Here is a 17358-nt window from a genome sequence, read left to right on the forward strand (position 1 = left end):
TGTTTCTGCACAGTGATTGATTTCTGCCTGAATAGAGACCTCTGCCTTTTTTCAACGCAGGCGAGTGGCAGCCAAGTCTCTCCATCTAGGAGGAGGCAGCAGCCTTTGAAGAGATCAAAGCCAAGGCCGCAAGCAGTTGTGCGCCCTGGGAATATGGAAAGCCTTTATGCTCTCAACCCCATTTCCAGCATCATGTTGGATTGCAGCTGCATTACATTCTGCCAGCATTCTTAATGCTTTTAGTATTGACTCTGACATCACCGATAGCTGTTTTAAAGTAACAAAAGCCGAAAGATGACTTATTTTCACAACTCTGTAATTGGAACATGCAAAGATGGGGGTGGGGAAGCAGGAATGAAGGGGAGGGAAGTACATTTGCTTTTAATTTAAAGCAGCACAAAAGAAAGCCAGCAAAAAAAAAAAAAAAATTATATAAGTTTCCACAAATGAAAAACATGTCTTTCATATGGAAAAACCAGCAGGGGCATTTTTATAACTCAGACCACACAAAATGAACTGATGGTTAAATACACACTTTTTCAAGCCTAAAGGGTAAAACGAAAATGATGGGGTAAGTGATTCCAATTGGGAAAGGGACTCTAACATGCTTTCAGTCTGAAGACTCTGCAGACACCTGATGCAAGGTGAACCACTGGAGCTGCTTCTCAGGAACTGCCCCTCCCCCTCCCTGGCACCCTTTCAGTCAATTAAGCAGAGTAAAATTTGCATTCGTGATAAATCACAAGTTATTTGGGAAATTGTAAATGCGTAATTCCTTATTAATAAGAGAGGAGAGAATAGAAAAGCCAAAAGAGGTTTTCAATTCCAGCTCCAGACACACAGGCACAACTCAGTCTGCCATGATAATCTGAATCAAAACCTGAAGTCACCAAACAAGGCAGAAAAATTCTTAAGGAAACAATAACCTAAATATATCAATGCCAATATACTACTCTTCTTAAAATAGCAAATAAGAGTGAAGATATTTCTGATTTCTAAAAAAAAAAAAAGACATTTTGGTTGTTTTTATTAAGCATATTGTGTAAATATATCCAATATTGCATTTAAAATCACAGAAAACAAGCAGGTCAACTATATATCATTATACTGCATCTCTAGGGTTATATATAGTGCTATGTATGCCAAGTAATCTGCACTCCCTAGCTATCAGAAAACCCTCTGATATTTCAATTCCAATACTTAAATTGCTATTTTTGCAAATGTCTGCCCCAATTAATATATGTAGCTCTATATAGAGACTCCAAATTAATAAATGACAAGGCTTTAAGATGAAAAGACTGGGAAAGCAGAAGAATTTTTAAAGAATTTACAAAATTGAATGCATCACATTTATTAAAGCCCCTTTTCACAAAGATATAATATTGCTTAAGTAAATATTAGTCAATGAACTATTAGTTTTTTTACTTGTCCTAGTCTATGAAGTTCTGAAATTCACTGACATCGAAGAAATGACTCTGAAAGAACTGCCTCCCTTCATTTTGTACAAAATCTCTTAGTTCTGAAACACCAGTAATTGGTGAACAAAAGCTGCCTTTGTCTGTTCGATAGGATTTTGAATCAACAGGCCTGGTTGTAAGGTACCAAACTGTAAATTTTCTCTGAAAAATTTGTCTGAAACTGTGCTGACCTGGAAAACTCTTAACAGCTTGCCTACCTCAGTTTACTGCATTACAGTTCCAATGCCTGTTTTATTTAGGATGCATTTTTTGTTTTCGAAGGAAGGGGTACAAACTACATGAATTTAGAATTGCAACAGCAAAATTCAGCAAGAAAATGTGAATAACAACATTTCAAAGTCTAGATTTTTTTCTTTTAGAAAAAAGCTGTCTTTCCTTCATTTTACCATTTTCAGAAAACGCCAGAAATAAGTTCCAGTTATTAAATATTTTTCTCTAGGTTGCATTCCTAATAAGCTTATCACATTTTCCATATCCCAAGGCCCCAATCTAATTTCAGTTTATCAGGCAGAAACCCTTTCTTTTATGATTCTATCATTAGCCTTCTCCAGCAAAGTAACAAGCAAAATAACCACTGGAAGCATCCCAGGCTTCTCATTCACACCTAAGCAAGTCGCTTAGCTGAACCCAGGCCCGCAGCTCACAAACGAGTCTTCCACTTTTGCTCAGTTCTTTCCAGTGAGTCCAATATTCTTCAAGACTCCTCAGAAAAGCCTGAATTTAGAATTTTAGTCACTTGAACTGCATATGAAATGATACAGCAGCACCGTGTGCTCAGCCACCAACCTTCAGACAGACACCACGGCGAAGCAGAGATGCATGGAAAGCACATGGAGTCTCAGCAGCCTCACTAGCCCTGGGCCCCACATAGTCCTAAGACTACCCCTCAGCAAAAATTGCCATAATTGAGAATTGCGGTGACAACGCTATAATAATACACAGGAGACTCGTTATATAGCATAATCTATATGCTGGCCTATTTATTTTTCCCTTCAGGAAGGAATATAATCTCTTAGAGGACCTGGAGGGTTTATATGCTGCTTACTGAAAAGAAAATAAACCTGCCTCAGAGGTGAGGACTTGGGCGGATGGGGGGAGCTGGGTAAGAAACAGGACCAACAGGCACAGCCCAAGGGCTGGGATCCCTCCAGGTGAGGTATTTAAATCGCTTCATACAAATAAACATTTATTCTTCAAACCTTAAATAATCAGATTCCATGCTTTCCTTTGATAAACCACTCCAATATTTATTAATCCCTCCCTCTAAAATAATTCTTCCAACCTAAATTCATTCAACAATTTAAGCCCATTTCCTTCGGATATTTCTTCAGCAAAAAACAAAGCTGGCCACAAACTTGTGCTGAAGAAACAGTCTTATACTAAGAGATGTTTCCAACTGCCCTTCTGTCTTCTCCAAGGCAAATGACCAGCTTCTTATTGGGCAGATCTCTCTGGGGACTAGCAAAGAGTTCTGCCATCAAGATCCACAAGAATGTCAAGATTTGGACAGTGCCCAATTTTCAACCTGCTTGTCAGGCCTGAGAACAGTCTCAGCACAGGGCTCTCTTTCCAAGTGGTTTCATCACATGCACACACAGTGTATTTTTGGTTTAAAATAGCAAACACCCTAGCACAGACATCTAATCTAGGGAAAGGAAGGCAGCAGAATTCCCACACAGCTGCTGGAGGGCAGGGCCACAAGAAGGGTAAGCAGGAGACAACACAAGGTCAGCGTGAAGCACAACCTCAAATGATGTAATTTAGCTGGGCCACACAAGGGTCACACGCAGCCTCAGCCCAGAGCTGGGTGTGCAGCAAAGCCAGGTGATTCTGAGCAGTCTGTAAGTAACCTACACAGCAAAGAACTGACACAACCAGACAAAAAGAGAAGTATTTTCATAGTGCTGCATCATCTACTGGTCTCATAAAAACCTTCACATGAAACACACAGCAGCCAAATTGTCAGAAATATTTTATTGGAACAAATAAGAATGTAGTTCCAATTTACTTTCCCCATCCATCTCCAGCAGTGGAGTTCTAATGTACTATGCAAAGAGAACACAGCATTATCCATTGGGGTATAGGAAGAAAACACTACAATGTCAATATATGTTTTTATATTAAAAAGTTTAGGCTTATAAAAATATTTAATATACAGATTATCACTATAGGTCAGATAGGCAAGAGTGCCAAGTGGATTGAAAATAATGCTAATAATGCAAGCACAAGCAAACATCAAGAAAATGGCAAAGCGAACAGTTATCAACTGTTCTAATATCAACTCTTTAAGAGCTTGCATTAGAGCTAAATCTTTAAGATCTAATAAGAAGCTGACCAAAATAATGAGAAATTATCAATTTTATTTGATATAAGGATTTGCAGCTTCCATCAATGACCATAAACATCGTCCTAAGTGTCTACGGTAATCTGAGTTAGCAGATAATTATGTAATTTGGGTACTTAATCCATAAATAATTATAAAATGGTCAAATTTTTTAGCTGATAGAGACCTGCAATCAAAAAAAATTCTCACTACTGATTTATATATCAGAATTATCAATTAACTTTGACTTTCCTTCCTCTCCAAATAGACTAAACCAACTCCTTTCCTCACTGCACTGATACTTGTATCTGCATCAGGGAAAGGATCTAACCTTAGGGATGTTAAGACAGAGCTATGGCAAGCCAGAAGGAAGAAGGAGTGAAGTAGTGATACATACTACAACATGGATGAACCTTGAAAATAGAAAGCTAAGTAAAAGAAGTCAGTTGCAAAGGACCACATATTATGATTCCATTCTTATAAAATGTCCCAAACAGGTAAATCTACGGAGACAAACAATAGATCAGAAGGTGCTTAGATCTGGGGTGGTGAGGGAATGGGGAGATATGGGGGTGAGAGCTCAAGGGTATGAGGTTACTCTCTGAGGTAATGAAAATGTTCCAAAACTGACTGTGGTTATGGTTGCACACAACCATGAATGTACTAAAAACCTTTAAACTGCACACTTTAAATGGGTGAACTGCATGGTAACATGAGTTATATCTCAATAAAGTCATTTAAAAAATATGTGACCACTGAATAAATGTTTGCTGAATAAGTAAATAAATTCCTCCTTCCCCAGTTAAAAAAAAAAGAAGGCTAGGGGAAAAACCTCCTGGATGTGATCTCCCCAAGTAAAACTACTGTGTGGCTTAATCCTTGTCCACAGGGGTACCTTGTGACTTTAAAACAACAAAATGTTTACTCATGAAGGTGCAGCATCTGGATGACAACTATGCACGAGGAATTCTAGAAATCTACTGGGGTGTGAGAAGAGGAGGAAAGCAAATAACAGGTATGGGCTGGTTCTCTGAAGAAAGCCCTTTAATGGTAAGCAATTCAACCCAATGATTTACTCAAGTTCGATATCCAGACCTCACCTGGTTATTAAGTTTGCACGTTTGGTGCCCCCAGAAAGTTACTATCATACAAGATGCCCTCCCAGGGCCTGGAAAAAGCAGTATTCGGCTAATTCTCTACCTTTCTCATACCATCAGACCTTGCTTTACTATTAGAGCAGAAAAACCTCCTTTGCCAAAGCACTGAAGTCAATTCCGTTGCTTTCAGTACTGATAAAATAACTAGAGAGAAATGCAAATGTGTTTCCATCTCTGATCCAGCTCAAAGGTCTGGCACCAAGAACCCTGGGAGCTTTGAAACCAGGAAAGTGCACTAACATGACTGTGCCTTTAGTCCACACAACAGTTTGTTACTACCACTTCCAGATAAGAAAACTAATGCTTGAACCAGTTAGGAACATGTTTAAAGACACAGAGCTAGGGAATAACTTGTCTAACTCCACACACCAGTAATTTTGCCCCACCAAGCAATTATCAACAAAACTTTAAAATAAATAAATAAAAAGCCCTCTAAAATTAGTCTTTCCTCAGGTAGCCAAGTATTTTCAAACTTCACATTGCATACACATTATTGAGTTCGCTCAAAAACTATTAAACAGGGGTGCCTGGGTGGCTCAATCGGTTAAGCGTCTGCCTTCGGCTCAGGTCATGATCCCAGGGTCCTGAGATGGAGCCCTGCATTGGGCTCCCTGCTCAGCGGGGAGCCTGCTTCTTCCTTTCCCTCTGCCTGCTGCTCCCCCGCTTGTGCTCTCCCTCTCTAACAAATAAATAAATTTTAAAAATCTTAAAAAAAAACCCTATTAAACACAAAATAAACATCTCAGATACCCCCGAATTATTAACTGTTTTCTCATTTGTAGGTTAATGGTCTTATTTCTCTTGCCATTACACAGAGACCTCTGTTCTTTCCAGATACCCAGCCATCTTGGAAGGAAATGTTTCTTTTTGAAAAATTTAATTTCTAATTTCCCCAATTAGATACATAAGAATCCCTCATAAAATCCAGTTAACGTGATCCTGCATTATTTAACTTTGGCTTTAGCTTAGAATTGATAAATGGTATATAAGGCATGAAAGCAAACATGCTTAGGCCTTCAATGCACAGACCTACCTCAGCACCTTATTCCTAGCACGCAGTGACTCCCCACTATGGATTCTGACCAAGTATTTCCTATGTTAACTGGGTGACATCATTTTCAAAGCTCTGTATGCAACCATCATGCAATGTTTCAAACCGTGAGTGAAGAAACAGAAACAAAACTTAGAGTAATTTTCCCATTAGACACCTAGCAAGTGGCTGATCTTGGATTTGGGCTCAAGCCACTACATGATATAAATAAATGGAAATTCGTCTATCTTCATGAGATTCTGTTTGCCTAATTCCAACTGCAGTCAAATCTGACAATTACTATTTAAAATATGGTGAAAGAGCACACAGAGCAAATGTCTTACATGTAAAGGTTTCTGGCGTCTGTGCTAACAAAATAGTGCCACAGTACCAACAACGTGAAATACAAGAAGGTCTAACCCCTAGCCTTCGTTCTTGCCAACCACCGGTTCACTTGGCAGCTATGTCTATAAACCTTATCATTTAAAATGTTTGAGGATGGATGTGTTCAACTAACTTTATTTTAAAAATAAATTTAAGATAAAATGCTCTAGAAATCCTTCTTTGTCTAGGTTACTTAATAAGCATGACCTTTTAATTTAAAAAGTATTTATTAATCAACTTTCCTGGCCTGACCAGAACAGAGCTATCTATGCAATCATTTTTAAACAAGTAAACCAAATACTATCATACTTGGAATGGGCCACATTGAACTGCAAGCAGGTAAAGAAAGAATGGCACATGGTAAACACTGCAGTTGTGTGGAAAGGCTGTAACAGTCTGCACCCCTCCAGGAGGCCTGGCTTGTCTCTGCCCCACCTGTACCCCAGGGTCTGTCCTACTCATGTAGCTCCTCCTCACTCTCTGCATTAAGCTTTGGGTGTCTGCGCAAGTTTACGTTTAAACCGTAACCTCCCTACAGGTGCTGACCATCTTCATGGACATATATCCACGATACGGCTCAGCACAATGACTTTCAAAGTGAGTATACATGAATATTTATAGGATGAATGATAAATCATTCCTGAAATAAATGTTCTCTGGTGTCTGTCTTCATTCTACCAGGATACTTGCTTAACCCTAAATTTTAGGGTTAGTTCAGAGACAACTGAGACAGGTACAACAACGGATCTCTTCTTCTGAATAGTGAAATGAGATAAAGTGTCCTTTCTGGTTATTTTACCATTCTACCAGGGACAAAAGAGCTTTATTAGCATCTTCTTTCCTGAAATAAAATACAAGAAATGAGCCAAGCTAATGCTGGAAAGTATTTTCTTTAATGAAGTAGCTAGTTGTTTACACAATAACCAGCACGTAGATCTTAATTTTGTTATGAAGAAACAAAAATATTCATAATTTTGGTGAATTATTTTGAACCACTATTATTTCAAGAGTAGTTGATCAAAATGATTAACATGCTTTATATATAAAAAAGCTCCCATAAATCCTTAAGGATATGAACAAGCAATTCACATAAACATGTAAACCACATAAATATATAAATACATAAATACATATTTAATTATAATCTATTTAATTAGATTTCTATTTAAATCTATATAACCAGAGAAAACCTAACCTTAGAAATCTACTTAAACCTATATAACCTATAAAAAGTAGATTATAGGTTATGTGAATTTTTAACAGGGCTTCATTTTAGCATTGTTTAAAACAAAAACAAAATACTTTAACATCCATAACTGAGGATATAATAAAAAAATGAAATATTCTTATAACTGGATAGTATCCAACCATAACAACCGATGATACAAACCTATATTTATTCACATGAAAAGATGAGCACATGATTACAATGAAAAAAATCTTATGAGCCCATTTTATAAAAATGTTTGTATTCTAAGTATAGATGCAAAAAGAAATCTGAAAACATGTATGTGTATACATATATAAATGAAATAATATCTGAATAGAAATATAGATATTTTTATTTTTTCTATTCTTTAATGAGTTCCCACAATTTAAAAAATATATATGTTACTTCTTAAAAAACAACCAAAAAATAAAAGACATTTTCTTTGAGAGAAAGAAGATTACTCCTAATAAGTATCTCCATAATAAGAAAAGTTTCTTCACTTTTTAAAGGAAACCCACTGTTGCAACTTCTCAGGAATGATCGCCATTCCAGTTAATTCTAAACTAATTTCTCTTACTTAACCTAATATCATGGTATCACAAAAATCACCACTAACAGCTCCTAAAAATGAAGCACATACCACATTTTAATTGCTTATTGTGCAAAGAACACTCTGGCAGTAGATTTTTGCCTGTAAATGCTCAGTTCTTATTCAATAAAGAGGCAACATCATTTATTAAAGAGATTCCAAGAGTCCCAAAACCTTTGGCCACCCAGCTATTGATTAATCTATTTAGTCCATAAGACTCGGGGACACTGGGCCCTAGAAGTGAGCATAGGGATTCCCATAAAAATTAGACGTTTATCAAAAGGAGTCCGATACACCCAAAGAACAAATATTTCCCAGGAATTTTCAAGAACACGTTAAAGCAATCACATGGTTATGTGCTGAATGAACCAGAAGACAATTTAAGTTTCCTGAGAACCTGTTATTTAAGCCACCACTAAAGCTGAACCGTTTCCACTGTTTAATAAAACACACATATAACAGGCATTTTAATCCTCAAAACATTGACTAAGGATTCTTTCTCAGTACCTTTTCAAGGGAGGAACTAATTTATGGTTTGGGTCCCAGCTCCTGAATCAGGGATACCTGGCTTTGAATCCAAGTTCTACCACTTACTAAACTTTGGGACTACAGCAATCAAATAACTTCTCCATGCCCCAGTTTCTTTATTGGAAACATGGAAAGACTAGTAATATTCACTTCAAGGATTTAATAAGAAAAATGCATGTAAATGCATTCATTAGATATTACATACTTACTAGTATATTAATACTATTACTCTCCTCACCTCTGCGCAAAATGAAGTTCTGTGCCTCATAATCATACAGAGGCTTCTGTCAAAATCCAGGCAGCTTCAGAGTAAATGAAGTGATTCTATGAGGCACTGCTGATTTAAATAAATCATGGACAAAGGGGCGCCTCGGTGGCGCAGTGGGTTAAGCATCCAACTCTTGGTTTCAGCTCAGGTCATGATCTCAGGGTCCTGGCATCAAGCCCCACATCAGGCTCAGCGCTCAGTGTGGAGTCTGCCTGAGATTCTCTCCCCCTCCCCCTCTGCCCCTCTCACTAGTGCAAGCTCTCTCTCTTTCTCTCTGTTAAATAAATAAATCTTTAAAAAAAAAAAATCAATCAATGAATCAATCATGGACCAAAACAGTGGCCATAATATGTTGGGTTCCAGATATTGGTTAATTTTTGTTTTCCTAGCATCAGAGAGAAACACAGGATAATCCTTAAGCCAAACTCATGAATGTCTTTCCTGAAACTTTGCTCCTCTTTCTAAATTCATTATTTCCACTAATGCTTTCCCCTCATCATCAAGTTAGAACTTTTGCCATCTTTTTATACATCTCCCCTCCCCTAGGCATCTAACTGGTTTGCCTTTGAACTCCATATTCTCCATTAGCACAACAGCTATTTCTACCAAATATAATGTTAAAGAAATTTATAATTTCATATACTATCTCATTTTATACTCACAAAACCTTTATAAGAATCAGCTACATCTCACTGGCGAGAAGCTGACTGACTGCATGGTCACCTGGCATCTTCTGTGTGCCAGTGGCAGTGATGATAATAAGAAACTGGAGGTGCAGAAGGCACCCAGCACAGTAGGAGTCAAGACCTGGGCCCCAATTATGTTACCACTACTTACTAGCTGTGTGATTGGAGCTAATGACCTACTTTATATGACCTCCCACTTCTTGATCTGTTTTACAGTGGTCCTTAATCCTTTCTATGGCCTCTATGCCTCAGTTTCTCACTCCTCTTTATGCCCCAGTCTCATCTGTAAAATTGGGATATTAGGGATATTATCAGGTTATTCTGAGGATGGCGTGAGCAAATGCATACAAAGTACTTAGAACAGTTCCTATGTAGGATGTACTCAAAACTGATAGCTAATGTCTAGTCCATGGACTCCATGTTGAATGCTCAGAGAATTTCTAAGAGCAATTTCAGCTTTGTGAAATGTATGAGCTTATTTTTTTTTAAGAATCTCCATTTAAATATGGAATGACATCTGATATTATTGCCCTGTATTGGTGAAAATTAAAATTTTCTGAATTTATTCCACAAACATCTGGGAAGTAACCTGCTCTATGCCAGGTAGTGTAACAGGTTCTGGGCAATAGAGACTAACAAAACATGCGCCCTATCCTGAAGGAACTAACAACTAGTGAGAAATACAGACACAGAGATGACCAACTATTATAAGACATTGTAACAGTTATAAAAGTCCTGTGGGAACCCTCAGGAGACAGCACTTAGTTTTATCTGGTGGTAGAATCAGGAGGGGCTTCATGAAGGAGGTACCATTCAGCCTGGACCTTTCAGGATGAACAAGATTGTGCTGGCAGGGAAGAGGGAGCAGGGCATTTCAGGGAGACCAAGATAAGAAACTGAAGATGGGGATTTGGGAAAGGGTTTAGGGTACAGGTCTGGAAATGCAGCTGAACGGTAAGCTGCAGGGTAGGGCGGTGAGGAGACAAGCCTTGAAAGGTAGATGGTTCCATACTGTGGAAAGCTTTGAAAATAATACTAAAGAATGTGGGTTTTATTCTGTAGCCAATGGAGCAAGGCACTTTAGGAGGAACCTGAGATGACTAGAAGTGAACTGAGTGCCAGGGGTCTCTATGAAGGATAGGGCTGGATAGGGCTGAGCGGAGAGAATGTGAGCTCTGGGGCTGAAGTGCCCAGAGTGCTCCACTGCTTTCTTGGTTTGAGACCTGTGCAAGTCACTTAGGTATTCTGAATCCCAGTTAAATTATATCTATGGGGTCAGTGTTTTTCCAAACCTTACTTTAAGTAAGAATCAATAAAGTAGCATGTTAAAAGTGCATACACATGACCTGCCTGCAGCTTCTGGTTCAGGACATCTGCAGAAGGGCCCAGGTATCTGCCTTTTTAACAAGAACACTAGTAATTCCGATGTAGTCAGTCCCTGTTCTAGAAACACTATCACTAACACAGAGTACTGTACATTTTTGCAAATAAAACAAGTGGCAATCTATGTTATAGGTGAAGAAACCAAGGTCCAGAAAGAACAAGTAACTGGCTGAAGAACACACAGCATGTCAGTAACAGAGCACTGGGATCTAGATCCTCAGACTCTACCAGCAGCACTCCACTGCGACTCCCATCAGATGTGTGATGTATTTTACCATTACTGTCTCTGGCCCACAGTCTGATCAGTCTATCAAGGATTATGACTAAGGGGCTACCCACTCTGTCCTTTTTCCCTCCTCCCTAGCTTGGCCAATAAAGTAGGAACTTCTGGTCTCTGGGCAGCTGCTGCAGCCTTTTCCTCTCCCCTCCCCTCATTCACTCTCCACAAGGGAAAGCTACTCATCTCTGGTGATTTGGAGAAGAAAATGAGCAAGGATGGACTGACTCTTTGTTCTCTCTTTGGGGGCCAGCTTGTCCAAGCCTAGATTCTTTCTCACCTTCAGTCCTATAGGAGGTAAGCTCCCTGACTCTGTTGGGGAAGCCTGTGGCTTACTGATGTGTTCATTTTGGGGAAGTCAAAGGAAGTCCAAATTCATGTCATGGTTCAAGCCACATTCTCCAATCCAGCCTTATTAATAAACAAGCTGATACTCTGTTCTCCATCTGTCCGACTTCTTCACTAGCACTAGACTGATTCTTGCCCAGAGAGGCATGATAATTACCAGCCTCAAAACACCTACCATAACCAAACTTGAACATAATCAAGTACATACTTTTAAATACTGACTTTAAATAAATGTGGGGTTTTTTTAAGGTTAAATTGCAATGTTGGGTTAATCCCAACTTGAAAATAAGGTGCATTCACTGCCTTTGACTCTGCAAATTCTACTTCTAGCAATTTATTCCAAGAAAATAGAATCTGTGCAAAGATTTAGTTATAAAATATGCATTTCATCACAATGTTGCCTAAGACAGGAAAAAATGTGACTTCATCTGAATGTCTTCAAAAGACTGGTTACATAAATTAGGCAATCATTAAAAATGATGTTACAAAAGAGTGAAAGAGATATCCACTGTATCTTGGTGGGAAAAAAGCAAGTTACATAATGGTATATTATGTTCCCATTGCTATGAATGTAAAAAATACACACTTAATGTGTATTTCTATATGTGCATAGGAAGAGGGCTAAAAGGCTACATAGCTAGTTTCAGGAGTGATCATCTGACAGTTATTCCTCTTGCTTATCCGAGTTTTCTCATTTTTCTAGTGACCATGTATTACTTTTTTAAATAAAAGTATTCTTTTCATTTTCACAAAAAATAATTAAGCATTACTGACACTACCAACAAAATCATCAAAATAATGATTACTTTTCTGTTTTACATTTTAATCAATATTATGATTCATTTCTGTTCTGAATGGCAAATGTAGTTCTTTTTAATGAAAATAAACACGTCTTTATACCTTAAGGAAGGGCACTAACTCTACAACTTATTAAGCTGAGGCAGGTTACTGGTGTCCCTGTGGATGGCCTCTTATCTCTAACATGGGGACTATAAAACTCACGCACCATTTAGGATTAAATTAAGGAATAGTATCTAGGTCCAAGTAGTAGTTTCTAAGAAAAGGTAGTTGTTTTCCCTTTCAAAAAAACAAAATCTTGAGTTTTAATGTATACACACAAATAAGCAAAAACCAATTCAAGCAATGTTTGGGAGACTTTTCCCAACCCTGCTAGCTAGCTAACTGGCTAGCCCAATTGCATAAACAGTAAACAGTTTTTTACTTCGGTACTTTTGGATTCATTCCAGACTTTTAAAAAAAAAACCTAAGTGTTGGAGTCAAAGACAAAGTCTAACACACTTGAGATAAGATTACAGTACCTTTTTCTTGATCCAAGTCATCTGAACCAGTGCACCAAGATGATGTGGTCATAATTATTATGAGATACAATACATACTGTTAAAAATGGAAGAATTCTTTGCCAAGAAAGCTGACTCTATGTTAAAATATATTTAACATTCACTGGGTTTTATTGAGAGAAAAAGTGAAGTCTTGAAAGGATGGAAGCTGGAATTTTCCACAAGGCTAGAAAACCACTGATTTCTCCTTGCTGCTGGGCCAACACACCCCTTGGACCTGATCCTTGTAGGTGCCGGGAAAGCTGGAAAGATTTAAGTTAGAAGGAAATTCAAAGGGGGGGGGAATAACTTGCCTGTCATCCTGTACGTTCACATGGCTCTTGGATCTCCTGTCTATATAATTTTTGCAGTGGAGAGAAGAGACTCGGCTCCTAAAGGATTAAGGAGAAAAGTCTCCTAACCAAAAAAATATTCTTACCTTCAGCCAAGAAGTTAAGAGTTATCTGGGAATTTCATATCAAGTATTAGAAGCATGAAATTTTTTACGAATATGAGACTTAGAAATCTGTTCCTTCACACATCTCATTCCCCATGGTGCTAAAGGGAAAAATCAGGTCTCTCCTAACATGACTGGACAGAAAAAGGAGCCCGAGAGAAGAAAGCCACCTCTGTAAAGGACGTAATGACAATCCCCAAACTTACTTGTGGGAATTACTTTCTAAAGGTGAACGTAAGGCCTTCACACAGCATCCAAATTCCAGGTCAGCATGACGGCACAGTAAAAACCAAAACCTTCTTCCCTTTCTCAGTAGCTTCCTAGGTACAGCCAAGCACCTCTTGTGGCTACACAATTCCCACCAGGTGGGGGGCCGCACACTGGCTGACACCATCTGACACTCCTGCTTTGCTCCCTAAGCTAGAAAACGGAGTACGTCTACAGGCTTTGTGCCATCTGAGTTTCACATCAACCATGTAAAGTAGGCAAGCAAGATATTAATAGGCCATCTTATAAATGAGGAAACAAAGGCCGATGGAAGGTAAGTACCTCCCCATAGCTCTGAGGAAGAATGATGGACTTGGGACCACCCCCCAGGTCTCTGACATCTCACCCAGTACTGCTCTTCTTCACAGGCTCCCCTTCACAGGGGACTGCCTACCTCCACCTGCCCAGGACTCAAACATGCTCTCAACATTGCGGAAGGACACAATTTATAGTACACACTGGCCCAGAAAAGTCAGCACTGATACTGCCAGATCTATTTAGAAAGAACACTCAAAATTTTTTAATATCTGAAAATACCTCGTGTTGCTGGAAAAAAAAATGTCCTTTCTATCTGGAAAAGAATAAAAATAAACTGAAAAGCATTAACCATATTATACTAAAACATAATTGAAGGTGGTTTTCTTTTTTTACTATTATATTTGCATCTCAAGCACCCTTTGGAAGAAAGTGTTTCTATCACCTCCTTTTCTTCAATTAGGTTTCTAGGACTAAGTAAGAAAGTACTTCTTATGACCAGTCCTCATATGAGGGTCCAGTCCCATTCTTTTCTCATTATTGCAGCAAACTCCTGGCTGACTGTTTTTACCTGTTATTTGGAAACCTAACAGTCTGTAAGGAGCAACTTTGACTTTCTCATTAAAGACTCTAGTCTAATGTTCTCTCTCTCTCTTTTCACTGATGCAACAAATCAGAGAAAAAGTAAAATAATAAAATACTAAGGATTATTTAGCAGACACTGTCAGATTTTGCTTTTCACATAGCATTTGATTTGATAAGAGAGAGATCACTTGGAAATATCCAAAAAACATACATGAAAAATTTCTAATACATTTTTTATTCAGCAAATCTACTTAAGTGTCTATTCTGTGCTAGGCTGAATGGAACTATCTCATAATTCATCAGTAGTCATCAACTATCATCAAGAGTGGATAGGTTTTACTGTAAAATTTTTCAGGATTGGAAAAAAAAGGACTTATAAAAGTATCTTAATATGTCAGCATTTAAAAATTTGTTTTGGGGGGCACCTGGGTGGCTCAGTTGGTTAAGCATCTGACTCCAGATCTCAGCTCACGTCATGATTTCAGGGTCTTGAGTTCAAGCCCTGTATAGCGTGGAGCCCACTTAAAAATTATGTTTTGTCAATCTGAGAGTTTTAGAGGGGATGAGGGTGGGGAGATGGGTTAGCCGGTGATGGGTATTAAAGGGGGCACGTACTGCATGGAGCACTGGGTGTTATATGAAAACAATGAATCGTGGAACACTACATCAAAAACTAATGATGTATTGTATGGTGACTAACATAACATAATAATAAAAAAAATTTTGTTTTGTTTTGGTAACTGTCTCATTCAAAAGTTAACAATAATAAAGGAAAATTAAAGCTGCACCAAAGCTGCTCCTCTTTTTATATTACAGAGCCTTCCCTTTACCTACCCCTCATGCAACCTTTCTCTATGTTGAGTAAAGAAGCAATAGGCCTCTTTCTTAAAGTGAACATAACATCAACAATAAATTACTGTGATGAAGATCAAAACTTGATCCTGAAAAACTGTCATCAAGTTTCATATAGAATTATTTGTGGGCATAACTAGAAACAATGGTCAACAATCAAAAGGTTTTTAGAGTCTACTTGCCCCTAGTTAGCTGCAAAAATAAAAGACATTTCTAGACTCTCTATGATACAACATCTCTTCTAGTCATATTTCTCCTAAGATGGGAAAAAGGGGACAGGTAAGCAAAATTCTTGTTTGCTCTGTAATGCCCTTGCAATATTCCCCACACAAATTCTCAGTGAGCTTTGTGAGTGATCTACATACAGCAAGTAGTTAATTTCAGCAGGTTTACAAATTTAGCTCGAGTGGGTATTGTGTGTAAATGTGTCATTTCACAGAGACTTTAAAATCCCCTAACATCCTATTAAATACTCTGCAAATAGTCCGGCTAGATTGGCTACATTACCAAATCTCTGCAATTAGCAATCCCTATTTCCTATTCATCCTTTACTCAACTCCCCACTCTCCCCTTCAGTGTATTTTAATACCCCTACATGTCTACCCCTATATCCCATCCAAACTTTGTAGTTGGTCTCTAGGTCATTTTCTGGCTTTGCATCTCCAAATGTTATTAAGATTGAATCATTTAAACACCTAAAATGACTTAAGAGATTGTAGCAAAGTCTACAGGTCTTATACTGTGACTTCATAAGGTCATAATTAATATTAAAAAAATAATCATGGGGCGCCTGGGTGGCTCAGTTGGTTGGGCGACTGCCTTCGGCTCAGGTCATGATCCTGGAGTCTCGGGATCGAGTCCCGCATCGGGCTCCCTGCTCGGCGGGGAGCCTGCTTCTCCCTCTGACCCTCCCCCATCTCGTGCTCTCTCTCTCTGTCTCATTCTCTCTCTCAAATAAATAAAATCTTTAAAAAATAATAATAACAATAATCATGATCTAAAAAATATTTTTAAAATTATTTAAACAAAGTCCAATGGCTGCCTTTTCCAAATGAGTAAGGACCTGTCAGGACAGTACAAAGCAGTACAAGTCTCTTGATTACTACAGTATTAGCTTTTTTTTTTTAAGATTTTATTTATTTGACAGAGAGAGACACAGCGAGAGAGGGAACACAAGCAGGGAGAGTGGGAGAGGGAGAAGCAGGCTTCCCGCCAAGCAGGAGCCCAATGTGGGGCTCCATCCCAGGACCCTGGGATCATGACCTGAGCCGAAGGCAGATGCTTAACTGACTGAGCCACCCAGGTGCCCCCTGTATTAGCTTTCTATAGACTCTATCAGTTTGGCATAATCACTTAAGTAATCATTTTATTTTATTTTATTTAAGTAGTGGGGGGCTTGAACTCATGACTCTGAGATCAAGACCTGAGCTGAGATCAAGAGTAGGTCGCTTAATCCACTAAGCTACCCAGGTGCTCCTTAAGTAATAATTTTAAAGATACACAAGTTTTAAATGAATATCTTTTTTTTTTTCCTTAAGATTTTATTTATTTATTTGACACAGAGAGAGAGATCACAAGCGGGGGGGGGGGGGGGACGGGCAGAGGTAGAGGGAGAAGCAGGCTCCTGGCCGAGCAAGGGAGCCCGATGCAGGGCTCGATCCCAGGACCCTGGGATCACGACCCGAGCCGAAGGCAGACGCCCAACCGACTGAGCCACCCAGGCGCCCCTGAATATCTCCTTTTTAAAAAACTTCACTCCCTTGACAGTAGTACCTATATAATGCTGAGGTCTACTTTTGCCTGGGAATAAAACATGTGCTTTTCTGCTAACCTACAGACAGTGCTGGCTTATTTTCCCTTTAAATTCTGAGTCTCTCTTGAAATCAAAGGGAAACCAGTTTTATAAAATTCCAATCATGTCTATAATACATAAATGAGGAACAA

General features: G+C 38.6%; 1 protein-coding gene across 4 annotated transcripts in view; it reads right to left on the reverse strand.

The window, feature by feature from the left end:
- Positions 1 to 17358, reverse strand: part of LEF1 (lymphoid enhancer binding factor 1) — a 120633-nt gene that overhangs the window by 92371 nt on the left and 10904 nt on the right. The gene's annotated exons all lie outside the window — the stretch shown is intronic.

This window comes from Mirounga angustirostris, unplaced genomic scaffold (assembly GCF_029215605.1).
Source record: "Mirounga angustirostris isolate CCGP_5_RB_7025 unplaced genomic scaffold, mMirAng1.0.hap1 SCAF_2, whole genome shotgun sequence".
NCBI classification, from domain to species: domain Eukaryota; kingdom Metazoa; phylum Chordata; class Mammalia; order Carnivora; family Phocidae; genus Mirounga; species Mirounga angustirostris.